Genomic DNA, 17572 nt, shown 5'->3' with positions numbered 1-17572 from the left:
ACCGAAAACCGGTCTTCTCACTAAAATGTTGGTAGCATCTGAACGGTTTCACCTACAAACTATATTAGATGGAAAGACGACTCTCACGAACACAATGGTGTTCTCCGCTTTGCTCTACGACCTCCATAAGTGTCATGGGACTCGTCTGAAGGTAGCCGGTACCGGTAAAAAAAAAAACGACAGGAAGATGAAGTTTTGTGCCTACTCAAAAAATTAGTTTCATATGTGTAAAAAAAAAAAACAACAACAAAAAATATTTCCTGAGCTTATATCTCCTAGATACAGGACAAACACTTCAACCTTGTTTCTTATGATACGTTTTGGGCTGTCTTTTTTGCCGTTTATGAATGTGTTATTCAATGTGTTTCTCCCCCCCCCAACGGTTTAGACTTTTCAGAATTAAAGATAGAAGTTTTGTGAACATCTCTCTTCCTCTTTGAGTACAGAGAAATCATGTCATGTCATCTCCTCTCTTCCCTTCTCTCTGCCACACACACACACACACACACACACACACACACACACACACACTCTAGTACCCCCACTCCCCCTCCCATCACCAACCTACACATGTAAAAACATGGATTACCCATGACAACCACTGAGCCTGTTCTGGTGATGTCACACTCTTTAACATGATCCCACAGTCTGGACAAAACAACACGGTCTACATAGAAGAACAACAACTGACTCCACATTTTTAGGAATTTGGTCTTAGGCCATAGCTTCTCACAACGGACTCACTTGGCTTGTTAGCCTTCTACAGTTTGTAGGGCAACGGAACAGTCTGCTGTACACACACATAGTTACAGAAACACACACACACAGAGAGTGGTTAGGTGAGCTACAGAACGGCCCGTTTAACTGACAGCTCTCTGTTTCTCCCTCTCAGTTCAAGGGGAAACACTAGGCTTTAGAACACCAGCTAACTGCAAGTGGAAATCGCCATGTTGGCATTGCTGCATCATCGGTAGGAGAGTTTTGGAATTCCTGAATTTTCTGAGACCATGACCTCTGCGTACGTTAATGAGCATACTTTGCTGGTTTCGAACCATAATATGAAAGCATGATACATATTTTGAAAGCTGAGAAACAGCCCTTTCAAATTATATGACATACAATAGCACCGCATCAATCAAATAGTAATCAATCAAATGTGTATCTTGTGTGCTTTTTTCCCCCAAACAACTGCCATTAACACTTCCTAATGAAGATAGACTCAATATGCTCTAAATGTTTCTCTTTCTTATTTTGTAAGGATTGATCATCTGAAATCAGAATGGTAATACCTTTTACTGTGAATGAGTTACAGCCGTTTTAGTGAAAGGTGGTATTTTTCTAGAATTCTATGGAATGTTCTGTGATCAGACACTTTATTATCTGGATAGTATATTAGACACATACAGTGCCTTCAGAAAGTGTTCACACCCTTGGACTTTTTCCACATTTTGTTGTGTTACAGCCTGAATTTAAAATGGATTAAATTGAGATTTTGTGACACTGGCCTACACACAATACCCCATAATGTCAAAGTGGAATTATGTTTTAGACATTTGGACAAATTCATTTAATATGAAAAGCAGAACTGTCTTGAGTCAATAAGTATTCAACCCCTTTGTTATGGCAAGCCTAAATAAGTTCTGGAGTAAAAAAAAAGTGTTAGGTTCTAAGATTCTGGTACAAATTCCAATCGGACTCCGAAGAAAGCTCAGGCTAGATTTATTAAACCACACTGGATCATACAGCTGCAAAGACAAAGTATGATTATACACGCACATATATTTATGACCTCTGTTTGTACCCTCTTCACAGACAAGCCCTTCCCCTCCTGAGTCAAGGATGAACAATTCATCTCTGTTGCTTGACAGGTGGTGTTATTGTCCCAGCTTGAGTCCAGAACCTTTGGTTCTCCTCCACGCATCTCCCTGTCTTCTTACCAGTCAGGAGAAGCCTTGAGACTAGGGAGTATACATTCTAGCAGCCTGCCGCAGTCCATTGTTACCCATCCTTCTCATACACAAAGAGCTGTCTGAGAATAATAATGGATCATTCATCTCTGTTGCTAGACAGGTGGTGTTATTGTCCCAGCTTGACACTCAAGTGGATATGATGATGCAAAACATATAGAGAGAATATAATGAGATAACACAGTGAAGCTATAACATATAGAGAGAATATAATGAGATAACACAGTGAAGCTATAACATATAGAGAGAATATAATGAGATAACACAGTGAAGCTATAACATATAGAGAGAATATAATGAGATAACACAGTGAAGCTATAACATATAGAGAGAATATAATGAGAACACAGTGAAGCTATAACATATAGAGAGAACATACTGATATAACACAGAGAAGCTATAACATATAGAGAGAACATACTGATATAACACAGAGAAGCTATAACATATAGAGAGAACATACTGATATAACACAGAGAAGCTATAACATATAGAGAGAACATACTGATATAACACAGAGAAGCTATAACATATAGAGAGAACATACTGATATAACACAGAGAAGCTATAACATATAGAGAGAACATACTGATATAACACAGAGAAGCTATAACATATAGAGAGAACATACTGATATAACACAGAGAAGCTATAAGACGGTGTTACAGGCCAGTAGTTTACAGTCTATTAGCTCTAACACATGCCTCCCATCTCACCCTTATGGAAACATTCTGTCTCAGAGACAGGCCCCCTTTTGTTATATGGTTATAAATATACTAAAACATCCTCAAGTCAATTAGTCCGTTTCCAACACAAGTCACATAATAAGTTGCATGGACTCACTCTGTGTGCAATTATAGTGTTTAAACATGATTGTTGACTGACTACCTGATCTCTGTACCCCACACATACAATTATCTGTAAGGTCCCTCAGTCGAGCAGTGAATTTCAAACACAGATTCAACCACAAAGACCAGGGAGGTTTTCCAACGCCTTGCAAAGCAGGGACATGGACTAGAAATGTAATATTAGTAAAACAATAACTATTGGAAGAATAAGGTAACCTCCCAATATGCAACAGAATGTCATGCTATCATAACCATGACATTATATACAATATTCATCTCAGGGATCTTGGTCTGGAATTACAAAATATGGTAAGAATAAGGCATCTAATAACAATAATTGGCTTTTACAACTAAAACATTTCCTGTACATACATTCCACTAGGCCTTTAGCCTAATGCACGAAGAGTCAGAATGGGAACACATTAAAAACATGTAAAGGAGGTGAAATGACCAGTGACAATCTGAGCTACTGGCTGAAGACTAGGAGTCCCTTTACTATGACCAGTGACAATCTGAGCTACTGGCTGAAGACTAGGAGTCTCTTTACTATGACCAGTGACAATCTGAGCTACTGGGTGAAGACTAGGAGTCTCTTTACTATGACCAGTGACAATCTGAGATACTGGCTGAAGACTAGGAGTCCCTTTACTATGACCAGTGACAATCTGAGATACTGGGTGAAGACTAGGAGTCTCTTTACTAGTACCTATGTTTGGTATGTACAGTGCCTTCAGAAAGTATTCAATTTTTTTTACATTTTAGTCATTTAGCAGACACTCTTATCCAGAGCGACTTACAGTTAGTGAGTGCATACATTATTTTTATTTTTTAATACTGGCCCCCCATGGGAATCGAACCCACAACCCTGGCGTTGCAAACGCCATGCTCTACCAACTGAGCTACATCCCTTGACTTTTTCCACATTTTGTTGTGTTACAGCCTGAATTTGTTCTCACTGGCCTAAACACAATTCTCCATAATGTCAAAGTGGAATTATGTTTTTTGAAATTTGTTGTCAATACTAATTTCCCCCCCCCCAATAAATGTGCAAACATTTCTAAAAAACATGTTTTCACTTTGTCTTTATGGGGTATTGTATGTAGATGGGTGAGAAAAAACATCAGTTTAATACATTTTTAATTCAGGCTGTAACACAACAAAATGTGGAATAAGTCAGGGGGTATGAATACTTTCTGAAGGGACTGTATGTCTTTCAAGGGTGTGATCGTCCCTCAGCAACATGTTGTCCAGATGCCTGTCGTGGTCACCGCGGGGGCAGCTATTAATATAATATGCCATTTTAGCAGACGCTTTTATCCAAAGCGGCTTAGTCATGTGACTTACAGTCATACATTTTAACGTATGCACACTATTGACTGCCTCGTGTTTTCCACGTAATGGTGAGAGGTTAGCATGTCCCCTGTCATTAGTAATGGTGAGAGGTTAGCATGTCCCCTGTCATTAGGAATGGTGAGAGGTTAGCATGTCCCCTGTCATTAGGAATGGTGAGAGGTTAGCATGTCCCCTGTCATTAGGAATGGTGAGAGGTTAGCATGTCCCCTGTCATTAGGAATGGTGAGAGGTTAGCATGTCCCCTGTCATTAGGAATGGTGAGAGGTTAGCATGTCCCCTGTCATTAGTAATGGTGAGAGGTTAGCATGTCCCCTGTCATTAGTAATGGTGAGAGGTTAGCATGTCCCCTGTCATTAGGAATGGTGAGAGGTTAGCATGTCCCCTGTCATTAGGAATGGTGAGAGTTTAGCATGTCCCCTGTCATTAGGAATGGTGAGAGGTTAGCATGTCCCCTGTCATTAGGAATGGTGAGAGGTTAGCATGTCCCCTGTCATTAGGAATGGTGAGAGGTTAGCATGTCCCCTGTCATTAGGAATGGTGAGAGGTTAGCATGTCCCCTGTCATTAGGAATGGTGAGAGGTTAGCATGTCCCCTGTCATTAGTAATGGTGAGAGGTTAGCATGTCCCCTGTCATTAGGAATGGTGAGAGGTTAGCATGTCCCCTGTCATTAGGAATGGTGAGAGGTTAGCATGTCCCCTGTCATTAGTAATGGTGAGAGGTTAGCATGTCCCCTGTCATTAGGAATGGTGAGAGGTTAGCATGTCCCCTGTCATTAGGAATGGTGAGAGGTTAGCATGTCCCCTGTCATTAGGAATGGTGAGAGGTTAGCATGTCCCCTGTCATTAGGAATGGTGAGAGGTTAGCATGTCCCCTGTCATTAGGAATGGTGAGAGGTTAGCATGTCCCCTGTCATTAGGAATGGTGAGAGGTTAGCATGTCCCCTGTCATTAGGAATGGTGAGAGGTTAGCATGTCCCCTGTCATTAGGAATGGTGAGAGGTTAGCATGTCCCCTGTCATTAGGAATGGTGAGAGGTTAGCATGTCCCCTGTCATTAGGAATGGTGAGAGGTTAGCATGTCCCCTGTCATTAGGAATGGTGAGAGGTTAGCATGTCCCCTGTCATTAGGAATGGTGAGAGGTTAGCATGTCCCCTGTCATTAGGAATGGTGAGAGGTTAGCATGTCCCCTGTCATTAGGAATGGTGAGAGGTTAGCATGTCCCCTGTCATTAGGAATGGTGAGAGGTTAGCATGTCCCCTGTCATTAGGAATGGTGAGAGGTTAGCATGTCCCCTGTCATTAGGAATGGTGAGAGGTTAGCATGTCCCCCTGTCATTAGGAATGGTGAGAGGTTAGCATGTCCCCTGTCATTAGGAATGGTGAGAGGTTAGCATGTCCCCTGTCATTAGGAATGGTGAGAGGTTAGCATGTCCCCTGTCATTAGGAATGGTGAGAGGTTAGCATGTCCCCTGTCATTAGGAATGGTGAGAGGTTAGCATGTCCCCTGTCATTAGGAATGGTGAGAGGTTAGCATGTCCCCTGTCATTAGGAATGGTGAGAGGTTAGCATGTCCCCTGTCATTAGGAATGGTGAGAGGTTAGCATGTCCCCTGTCATTAGGAATGGTGAGAGGTTAGCATGTCCCCTGTCATTAGTAATGGTGAGAGGTTAGCATTACATTTTACATTTTAGTCATTTAGCAGACGCTCTTATCCAGAGCGACTTACAAATAGGTGCATTCACCCTATAGCCCGTGGGATAACCACTTTCCAATATATATATATATATATTTTTTTTTAATTTAAAAAAAAAAAAAAAAAAAATTTGGGAGGGGGGGGGTTGAAGGATTACTTTATCCTATCCCAGGTATTCCTTAAAGAGGTGGGGTTTCAAATGTCTCCGGAAGGTGGTGAGTGACTCCGCTGTCCTGGCGTCGTGAGGGAGCTTGTTCCACCATTGGGGTGCCAGAGCAGCGAACAGTTTTGACTGGGCTGAGCGGGAACTATGCTTCCGCAGAGGAAGGGGAGCCAGCAGGCCAGAGGTGGATGAACGCAATGCCCTCGTTTGGGTGTAGGGACTGATCAGAGCCTGACGGAGGTGCCGTTCCCCTCACTGCTCCATAGGCAAGCACCATGGTCTTGTAACGGATGCGAGCTTCAACTGGAAGCCAGTGGAGTGTGCGGAGGAGGGGGGTGACGTGAGAGAACTTGGGAAGGTTGAACACCAGACGGGCTGCGGCATTCTGGATGAGTTGTAGGGGTTTAATGGCACAGGCAGGGAGCCCAGCCAACAGCGAGTTGCAGTAATCCAGACGGGAGATGACAAGTGCCTGGATTAGGACCTGTGCCGCTTCCTGTGTAAGGCAGGGTCGTACTCTCCGAATGTTGTAGAGCATGAACCTGCAGGATCGGGTCACCGCCTTGATGTTAGCGGAGAACGACAGGGTGTTGTCCAGGGTCACGCCAAGGCTCTTCGCACTCTGGGAGGAGGACACAACGGAGTTGTCAACCGTGATGGCGAGATCATGGAACGGGCAGTCCTTCCCCGGGAGGAAGAGCAGCTCCGTCTTGCCAGGGTTCAGCTTGAGGTGGTGATCCGTCATCCATACTGATATGTCTGCCAGACATGCAGAGATGCGATTCGCCACCTGGTTATCAGAAGGGGGAAAGGAGAAGATTAGTTGTGTATCGTCAGCGTAGCAATGATAGGAGAGGCCATGTGAGGATATGACAGAGCCAAGTGACTTGGTGTATAGGGAGAAAAGGAGAGGGCCTAGAACTGAGCCCTGGGGGACACCAGTGGTGAGAGCACGTGGTGCGGAGACAGCTTCTCGCCACGCCACTTGGTAGGAGCGACCGGTCAGGTAGGGACGCAATCCAGGAGTGAGCCGCGCCGGAGATGCCCAGCTCGGAGAGGGTGGAGAGGAGGATCTGATGGTTCACAGTATCAAAGGCAGCAGACAGGTCTAGAAGGACAAGAGCAGAGGAGAGAGAGTTAGCTTTAGCAGTGCGGAGAGCCTCCGTGACACAGAGAAGAGCAGTCTCAGTTGAATGACCAGTCCTGAAACCTGACTGGTTTGGATCAAGAAGGTCATTCTGAGAGAGATAGCAAGAGAGTTGGCTAAAGACGGCACGCTCAATAGTTTTGGAAAGAAAAGAAAGAAGGGATACTGGTCTGTAGTTGTTGACATCAGTGGGATCGAGTGTTGGTTTTTTGAGAAGGGGAGCAACTCTCGCTCTCTTGAAGACGGAAGGGACATGGCCAGCGGTCAAGGATGAGTTGATCAGCGAGGTGAGGTAGGGGAGAAGGTCACCGGAGATGGTCTGGAGAAGAGAGGAGGGGATGGGGTCAAGCGGGCAGGTTGTTGGGCGGCCTGCAGTCACTAGTCGCAAGATTTTATCTGGAGAGAGAGGGGAGAAAGAAGTCAAAGCATAGGGTAGGGCAGTGTGAGCAGGACCAGCAGTGTCATTAGACTTAACAAACGAGGATCGGTTGTCGTCAACCTTCTTTTTCAAAGTGGTTGACGAAGTCATCCACAGAGAGGGAGGAGGGGGGGGATTCAGCAGTGAGGAGAATGTGGCAAAGAGCTTCCTAGGGTTAGAGGCAGATGCTTGGAATTTAGAGTGGTAGAAAGTGGCCTTAGCAGCAGAAACAGATGAAGAAAATGTAGAGAGGAGGGAGTGAAAAGATGCCAGGTCGGCAGGGAGTTTAGTTTTCTTCCATTTCCGCTCAGCTGCCCGGAGCTCTGTTCTGTGAGCTCGCAATGAGTCGTCAAGCCACGGAGCTGGAGGGAGGACCGAGCCGGCCGGGAGGATAGGGGACACAGGGAGTCAAAGGATGCAGAAAGGGGAGGAGAGGAGGGTTGAGGAGGCAGAATCAGGAGATTGGAGGGAGAAGGATTGAGCAGAGGGAAGAGATGATAGGATGGAAGAGGAGAGAGTAGTGGGAGAGAGCGAGCGAAGGTTGCGGCGGCGCGTTACCATCTGTGTAGGGGCAGAGTGAGTAGTGTTGGAGGAGAGCGAGAGAGAAAAGGATACAAAGTAGTGGTCGGAGACATGGAGGGGAGTTGCAGTGAGATTAGTAGAAGAGCAACATCTAGTAAAGATGAAGTCAAGCGTATTGCCTGCCTTGTGAGTAGGGGGGACGGTGAGAGGGTGAGGTCAAAAGAGGAGAGGAGTGGAAAGAAGGAGGCAGAGAGAAATGAGTCAAATGTAGACGTAGGGAGGTTGAAATCCCCCAAAACTGTGAAGGGTGAGCCATCCTCAGGAAAGGAACTTATCAAGGCGTCAAGCTCATTGATGAACTCTCCAAGGGAACCTGGAGGGCGATAGATGACAAGGATATTAAGCTTAAATGGGCTAGTGACTGTGACAGCGTGGAATTCAAATGAGGAGATAGACAGATGGGTTAGGGGAAAAATTGAGAATGACCACTTGGGAGAGATGAGGATTCCTGTGCCACCACCCCTCTGACCAGATGCTCTCGCGGTATGCGAGAACACATGGTCAGACGAGGAGAGAGCAGTAGGAGTAGCAGTGTTTTCAGTGGTAATCCATGTTTCCGTCAGCGCCAGGAAGTCGAGGGACTGGAGGGTAGCATAGCATGTCCCCTGTCAGCATGTCCCCTGTCATTAGTAATGGTGAGAGGTTAGCATGTCCCCTGTCATTAGGAATGGTGAGAGGTTAGCATGTCCCCTGTCATTAGGAATGGTGAGAGGTTAGCATGTCCCCTGTCATTAGGAATGGTGAGAGGTTAGCATGTCCCCTGTCATTAGTAATGGTGAGAGGTTAGCATGTCCCCTGTCATTAGTAATGGTGAGAGGTTAGCATGTCCCCTGTCATTAGGAATGGTGAGAGGTTAGCATGTCCCCTGTCATTAGTAATGGTGATATGTTAGCATGTCTTGGGGATCCCCTGTTATTGGTAATGGTGAGAGGTTAGCTGTCCCCTGTCATTAGTAATGGTGAGAGGTTAGCATGTCCCCTGTCATTAGTAATGGTGAGAGGTTAGCATGTCCCCTGTCATTAGTAATGGTGATATGTTAGCATGTCTTGGGGATCCCCTGTTATTGGTAATGGTGAGAGGTTAGCATGTCTTGGGGATCCCCTGTTATTGGTAATGGTGAGAGGTTAGCATGTCTTGGGGATCCCCTGTTATTGGTATTGGTGAGAGGTTAGCATGTCTTGGGGATCCCCTGTTATTGGTATTGGTGAGAGGTTAGCATGTCTTGGGGATCCCCTGTTATTGGTAATGGTGAGAGGTTAGCATGTCTTGGGGATCCCCTGTTATTGGTAATGGTGAGAGGTTAGCATGTCTTGGGGATCCCCTGTTATTGGTATTGGTGAGAGGTTAGCATGTCTTGGGGATCCCCTGTTATTGGTATTGGTGAGAGGTTAGCATGTCTTGGGGATCCCCTGTTATTGGTAATGGTGAGAGGTTAGTGTCTTGAGGATATGATTGATTTCTGACCCTCTAACTTTCTCACTCATCATTATTTACGATTCATTCAGGATTATGGGTAATCATGGTAGCGTCCACATTAATGTGGATGGTAAAAGACCGTGGTACTTACCGACGGAGCAGCAAGAGGAACTGCCCCTCCCTACCTTCAGGCTCTGCTCAAACCCTACACCCCAACCCAAGAACTCTGTTCTGCCACCTCTGGTCTTTTGGCCCTCCCTCCCCTATGGGAGGGCAGCTCCCGCTCAGCCCAGTCCAAGCTCTTCTCTGTCCTGGCACCCCAATGGTGGAACCAGCTTCCCTCTGAAGCTAGGACAGCAGAGTCCCTGCCCATCTTTCGAAAACCTACCTCTTCAAAGAGTATCTTAAATAATTCCACAGCGCATCCCCTCATCAACCCCTCCTAAAATATAACATTTTTAGTTACATATTCTATTCTTATTTACAATAAAAGTGACTCCAAAATGACACACTACATTATTTACCATTCATTTTTATTGGGCTCAAAATAATATGAAACACAACCAAAACGAACTGCAAATGCATCCAACAAGTTTGTAGAGTCACAAGCTTGATGTAGTAATTACGTACTAGGAATATGGGACCAAATACTAAACTTTTGACTACTTTATAAGAATCTTTAGGGGTGTCAATTTTGACCCCTACCTTTTTCAGAAAATAAGTATTACTTGTTAAACAAAATTGTTAAGCAATTGTATTAGTAGAAAATAATATAATTTACCCATAGCTCAGTATTTTAATGATTTATTTCTCATCTTAATCAAGGGTGTCAATATGTTCGGACCCCACTGTGTATATATAAATCCATGTTTAATTTGAACTGTGTACACACTGTGTCCTGGGGGGTACTTCTACCAGGTAGCTAGATAGATGGAGCTATGATGTACTTCTACCAGGTAGCTAGATAGATGGAGCTATGATGTACTTCAGCCAGGTAGCTAGATAGATGGAGCTATGATGTACTTCTACCAGGTAGCTAGATAGATGGAGCTATGATGTACTTCTACCAGGTAGCTAGATAGATGGAGCTATGATGCAAGGACTGATATCAAAATTGTCGTTTTAACCAGGTTTTGAAGCTTACAGGGTTTGTTTACAATTATTGTCTACAAACATTGGAGTAAATCAAGCTTATCTACAGTTGAAGTCGGAAGTTTACATACACCTTAGCCAAATACATTTAAACTCCGTTTTTCACAATTCCTGACATTTAATCCTAGTAAAAATTCCCTGTCTTAGGTCAGTTAGGATCACCACTTTATTTTAAGAATGTGAAATGTCAGAATAATAGTAGAGAGAATTATTTATTTCAGCTTTTATTTCTTTCATCACATTCCCAGTGGGTCAGAAGTTTACATACACTCAATTAGTATTTGGTAGCATTGCCTTTAAATTGTTTAACTTGGGTCAAACGTTTCAGGTAGCTTCCCACAATAAGTTGGGTGAATTTTGGCCCATTCCTCCTGACAGAGCTGGTGTAACTGAGTCAGGTTTGTAGGCCTCCTTGCTCGCACATGCTTTTTCAGTTCTGCCCACACATTTTCTATAGGATTGAGGTCAGGGATTTGTGATGGCCACTCCAATACCTTTACTTTGTTGTCCTTAAGCCATTTTGCCACAACTTTGGAAGTATGCTTGGGGTCATTGTCCATTTGGAAGACCCATTTGCGACCAAGCTTTAACTTCCTGACTGATGTCTTGAGATGTTGCTTCAATATATCCACATAATTTTCCTTCCTCATGATGCCATCTATTTTGTGAAGTGCACCAGTCCCTCCTGCAGCAAAGCACCCCCACAGCATGATGCTGCCACCCCGTGCTTCACGGTTGGGATGGTGTTCTTCGGCTTGCAAGCTATCCCCTTTTTCCTCCAAACATAACAATGGTCATTATGGCCAAACAGTTCTATTTTTGTTTAATCAGAACAGAGGACATTTCTCCAAAAAGTACGATCTTTGTCCCCATGTGCAGTTGCAAACCGTAGTCTGGCTTTTCTTTATGGCGGTTTTGGAGCAGTGGCTTCTTCCTTGCTGAGCGGCCTTTCAGGTTATGTCGATATAGGACTTGTTTTACTGTGGATATAGATAAATTTGTACCTGTTTCCTCCAGCATCTTCACAAGGTCCTTTGCTGTTGTTCTGGGATTGATTTGCACTTTTCGCACCAAAGTACGTTCATCTCTAGGAGACAGAACGCGTCTCCTTCCTGAGCGGTATGATGGCTGCGTGGTCCCATGGTGTTTATACTTGCATACTATTGTTTGTACAGATGAACGTGGTACCTTCAGGCGTTTGGAAAATGCTCCCAAGGATGAACCAGACTTGTGGAGGTCTACAATTTTTTTTCTGAGGTCTTGGCTGATTTCTTTTGATTTTCCCATGATATCAAGCAAAGAGGCATTGAGTTTGAAGGTAGGCCTTGAAATACATCCACAGGTACACCTCCAATTAATAATAATAATATGCCATTTAGCAGACGCTTTTATCCAAAGCGACTTACAGTCATGTGCGCATGCATTTTTACGTATGGGTGGTCCCGGGGATCGAACCCACTACCCTGGCGTTATAAGCGCCATGCTCTACCAATTGAGCTACAGAGGACCACCAAATGATGTCAATTAGCCTATCATAAGCTTCTAAAGCCATGACATCATTTTCTGGAATTTTCCAAGCTGTTTAAAGACACCGTCAACTTAGTGTATGTAAACGTCTGACCCACTGGAATTGTGATACAGTGAATTATAAGTGAAATAATCTGTCTGTAAACAATTGTTGGAAAAACAAGTTTTAATGACTCCAACCTAGGTGTATGTAAACCTCCGACTTCAACTGTACACTGACCACGTTAACATGCACACCAATATCCCGTTATTATTCAGGATACTGAAGTATTCTGTTTTTGAGTTGACGCATATAAACAGCATATCCCATTTACAATAACCCGAAAAGGCTTGTATCCCAGGTTATGAGAAACTCAGATAAGATGCCTGGGACATGGTGATCTAAGACCGGATACTGTGGTATGTAAACATCTTATCCCGTTTACTGTTGTTTTTTTGTTGTCTGCCACATGTCAATGTCATTGGTGTTGGGTGACGTTTTCAAACAAATCACTTCAAAAAGTAGGTTAACCGGCACAGTTCCATCCACCATAATAATTCCATAATAATTTAGCCTACTATAATTAATTTACTACTGGCTACTTTCACCCCTAATTTAGACACGTTTCTGCTTATAATTTCCGTCATTTGGTAGGCCATTTTGTTTGTCAACTATAGTTAGATACATGCAGCTTCTCTTCTGTCATAACTTGTTGCCCCAGACGACTTAATAAAGTAGTGCTCACCAGAATAAGGTCTTACATCAATAGAATGAAGGCATTAGTAATCTAGTTAACACTGGGAAAGTTGTCTGTTTCGTTTAGGGACCGGGGAGAAAACGCAATAAGTCCAAAACAGTGGAAAGATTGGTCCTGTGCAAAATGTCCAAATTCATCAGTTTGACAGGTTTTAAGGAAATGTACATTTACATTTACATCATTTAGCAGACGCTCTTATTCAGAGCGACTTACAAATAGGTGCATTGAACTTATGATAGCGAGTGGGGACAACCACTTTTTTATTTTTTTTTAGAGGTGGGGTAAGGGGGTAGAAGGATTACTTTATACTATTCCAGGTATTCCTTAAAGAGGTACGGTTTCAAGTGTCTCCGGAAGGTGGTCAGTGACTCCACTGTCATGGGGGAGCTTGTTCCACCATTGGGGTGCCAGAGCAGCAAATAGCTTTGACTGGGCTGAGCGGGAACTGTGCTTCCGTAGAGGTAGGGGAGCTAGCAGGCCAGAGGTGGATGAACGTAGTGCCCTCGTTTGGGTGTAGGGTCTGATCAGAGCCTGAAGGTAAGGAGGTGCCGTTCCCCTCACAGCTCCGTAGGCAAGCACCATGGTCTTGTAGTAGATGCGAGCCTCAACTGGAAGCCAGTGGAGTGTGCGGAGGAGCGGGGTGACATGAGAGAACTTGGGTAGGTTGAACACCAGACAGGCTGCAGCGTTCTGGATAAATTGTAGGGGTTTAATGGCATAGGCAGGGAGCCCAGCCAACAGCGAGTTGCAGTAATCCAGACGGGAGATGACAAGTGCCTGGATTAGGACCTGTGCCGCTTTCTGTGTAAAAGCTGAGAAAACGACAACATGTTTCTGATAAAACTTCAGTTCGTCTTGGGTGCATATTTTGTGGTTGGAATACTGTCTGCTTGCATAAGTGTCAAAGATAACACATTACATTCGCATTTTCTCAAGAGATGTTGAAAGAAAAGAAACAATTCTCCACTCCTGTTCCCGAGACAAAATTAACATTTGTAAAAGTTCACTGCAAGAAATGCATAATTCTGCAGGAGTTAATATTATATTACGCTACATGTGAGAGGTTGTAGACCTACAGTCAGTGTCCATATTTCAGTTACTATTCCATTTAACCCAAATCTACTTAAACGAGGAATATTCTGTTTATTCATGGGTACAGTGATACTCATGAGCGGGATATCAAAGCTGCGTGTAAACAGCTTCTCCAGAATAAGACCTTAAGAGGGATATGAGCTACTATCTGGAACACTGTTTGCATGTAAAACGTGTTCACTGTGTGCCGGGAGGGACTTCTACCAGCCACCCACAACTCTGACTCCATCGCCACATAGAAACCCACCTGTTCAGTCAGGTTTTTCCCTCCGTGTACAGTCGTGGCCAAAGATATTGGCACCCTTGCACTTTTTTTTCAAGTAACTCAAAAATGTTCCCTAAAAATAAGTTGAAATTGACCAAAGTGTTTGGTCTCCACAATTCTTTATTTCACTGTTAATATTACTGAACCTTTTGTTTTTGATTCAGAAGTTAATATATCTATTTAAATCAGAAAATAAACGGAAATGGCATTGACTAAATGATTGACACCCCAGACTTAATATCTGGTAGCACAGCCTTTGGTCAAAATAACTGCAATCAAACGCTTCCTATAGCCATCGCTTAGCTTCCTGCACTTCTGTACTGGCAGTTTGGCCCACTCCTCTTGGTGCCTTCTCCCAACTGCTGTTTTCAGATCTCTCCACAAAATGTTCAATTAGATTTTAGATCGGGACTCATTGCGGGCCACATGAGACCAGTCCAACTTTTTGGAGTGTGTTTTGGGGTCATTGTCCTGCTGGAAGACCCATGACCTTCGACAGAGACCCAGCTTTCTGACACTGGGTCCGACATTGCGTTCCAAAATGCCTTGGTATTCTCCTGATGTCATGATGCACACGTTCAAGGCACCCAGTGCCAGAGGCAGCAAAGCATCACTGAACCTCCTCCACGTTTGACTAAGGCTTCATTTTGTTTTCTTTAAACATAGAGATAGTGTGCTTTACCAAAAAGCTCTAACTTGGTCTCATCTGTCCACAGGACATTCTCCCAGAATGATGTTGGCATGTTCAGGTGTGTTTTGGCCAGTTCTTATGTCTCTCTCAGCAGTGGGGTCCTACTGGGTCTCCTACCATAGATCCCCCTTTCATTGAGTTGGCGACGGACGGTGCGTGTTGAATCTGTCGTACCTTGTGTGTTTGAAGGTCAGCTTGAATCTCTGTGGCAGTTGATCGAGGTGCTTTCTCCACCATTCCAACAATCCGTCGCTGCAATCTTCCATGAAGTTTTCTCTTGCGGCCATGTCCAGGGAGGTTAGCTACAGTGGTGTGGGCCTTTATACCTCTTGATAACATTACGTACGGTGGAAACAGGAAGTGGAAACAGGAACGTCAAGGTCTCTGGAGATGGACTTGTAGCCTTGAGATTGTCCATGCTTGGCTACAATCTTGTGTCTGACCTCCTCAGATAATTCCCTGGCTTTCTTTTCTTTTCTCCATGCTCGTTGCGGGACGCACAGTGACACAAACAGATTGTCTGAACTGATAAGCATGTAGTAGTCCAACAGCTGTTTATTCTGCTTTAAGTGTTAGAGAGTGACATCAGGGTTATGGTAGTAGTCATGTATGGGTCAGTTGGTAGAGCATGGTGCTTGCAATGCCAGGGTCATGTGTTTGATTTTGGCTGGGGCCTCCCAGTATCACTCCTACTCCCCAGGAGCTATCATGTGTTGACTCCTGTAACCGTAAAAGCCTTGGTTTTCTGCAATGTTAACATCAGAAGCCTACTTCCTAAGTTTGAGTTATTCACTGCGTTAGCACACTCCGCCAACCCTGATGTTCTAGCGGTGTCTGAATCCTGGCTTAAGAAGGCCTCAAAAAATTCTGAAATGTCCATCCCCAACTACAACATTTCCCGTCTAGATAGAACTGCCAAAGGGGGTGGGGTTGCAATCTACTGTAGAGATGGAGCTCTGCAGGCTATCATACTATCCAGGTCTGTGCCCAAACCGTTTGAGCTTCTACTTCAAAAAATCCACCTTTCCTGAAATAAGTCTCTCACTGTTGCCGCTTGCTACAGACCCCCCTCAGCCCCCAGCTGTGCCCTGGACACCATATGTGAATTGATTGCCCCCCATTTATCCTCAGAGTTCGTACTGCTTGGTGACCTAAATTGGGATATGCTTAACACCCCGGCCATCCTACAATCCAAACTAGATGCCCTCAATCTCACACAAATTATCAACGAACCTACCAGGTACAACCCTAAATCCGTAAACATGGGTACCCTCATAGATATCATCCTGACTAACTTACCCTCTAAATACACCTCCGCTGTCTTCAACCAGGATCTCAGCGATCACTGCCTTATTGCCTGCGTCCGTAACGGGTCCGCGGTCAAACGACCACCCCTCATCACTGTCAAACGCTCCCTAAAACACTTTAGCGAGCAGGCCTTCCTAATTGACCTGGCCCATGTATCCTGGATGGCTATAGATCTCATTCCGTCAGTAGAGGATGCCTGGTTGTTCTTTTAAAAGTGCTTTCCTCTCAATCTTAAATAAACATGCCCCATTCAAAAAAGACAGAACTAAGAACAGATATAGCCCCTGGTTCTCCTCAGACTTGACTGCCCTTGACCAGCACAAAAACATCCTGTGGCGTACTGCATTAGCATCAAATAGCCCCCGCGATATGCAACTTTTCAGGGAAGTTAGGAACCAATATACACAAGCAGTTAGGAAAGCAAAGGCTAACTTTTTCAAACAGAAATGTGCATCCTGAGCACTAACTCCAAAATGTTTTGGGACACTAAAGTCCATGGAGAATAAGAGCACCACCTCCCAGCTGCCCACTGCACTGAGGCTAGGAAACACTATCACCACCGATAAATCTACAATAATCGAGAATTTCAACAAGCATTTTGCTACGGCTGGCCATGCTTTCCACCTGGCTACCACTACCCCGGCCACCAGCTCTGCACCCTCCGCTGCAACTTGCCCATGCCCCCCCCGCTTCTCCTTCACACAAATTCAGACAGCTGATGTTCTGAAAGAGCTACAAAATCTGGACCCCTACAAATCATCTGGGCTAGACAATCTGGACCCTTTCTTTCTAAATCTAGCCGCCGAAATTGTCGCAACCCCTATTACTAGCCTGTTCAACCTCTCTTTCGTAACGTCTGAGATCCCCAGAAATTGGAACACTGCCGCGGTCATCCCCCTCTTCAAATGGGGTGACACTCTAGATCCAAACTGTTACAGACCTATATCCATCCTGCCCTGCCTTTCGAAAGTGTTTGAAAGCCAAGTTAACAAACAGATCACCGACCATTTCGAATCCCACCGTACCTTCTCCGCTATGCAATCCGGTTTCCGAGCTGGTCATGGGTGCACCTCAGCCACGCTCAAGGTCCTAAACGATATTATAACCGCGATCGATAATAGACAGTACTGTGCAGCCGTCTTCATCGACCTGGCCAAGGCTTTCGACTCTGTCAACCACCGCATTCTTATTGGCAGACTAAATAGCCTTGGTTT

General features: G+C 44.5%; 1 protein-coding gene across 3 annotated transcripts in view; it reads left to right on the top strand.

Annotated features, from left to right (window-relative positions):
* lpar2b (lysophosphatidic acid receptor 2b) overlaps positions 1–17572 on the top strand; it is a 37286-nt gene that overhangs the window by 6291 nt on the left and 13423 nt on the right. The gene's annotated exons all lie outside the window — the stretch shown is intronic.

This window comes from Coregonus clupeaformis, chromosome 30, assembly GCF_020615455.1.
Source record: "Coregonus clupeaformis isolate EN_2021a chromosome 30, ASM2061545v1, whole genome shotgun sequence".
Taxonomy (NCBI): Eukaryota; Metazoa; Chordata; class Actinopteri; order Salmoniformes; family Salmonidae; genus Coregonus; species Coregonus clupeaformis.
Note: the sequence above shows the minus strand (reverse complement) of the source record. Positions and strands in the feature narration are given on the sequence as shown.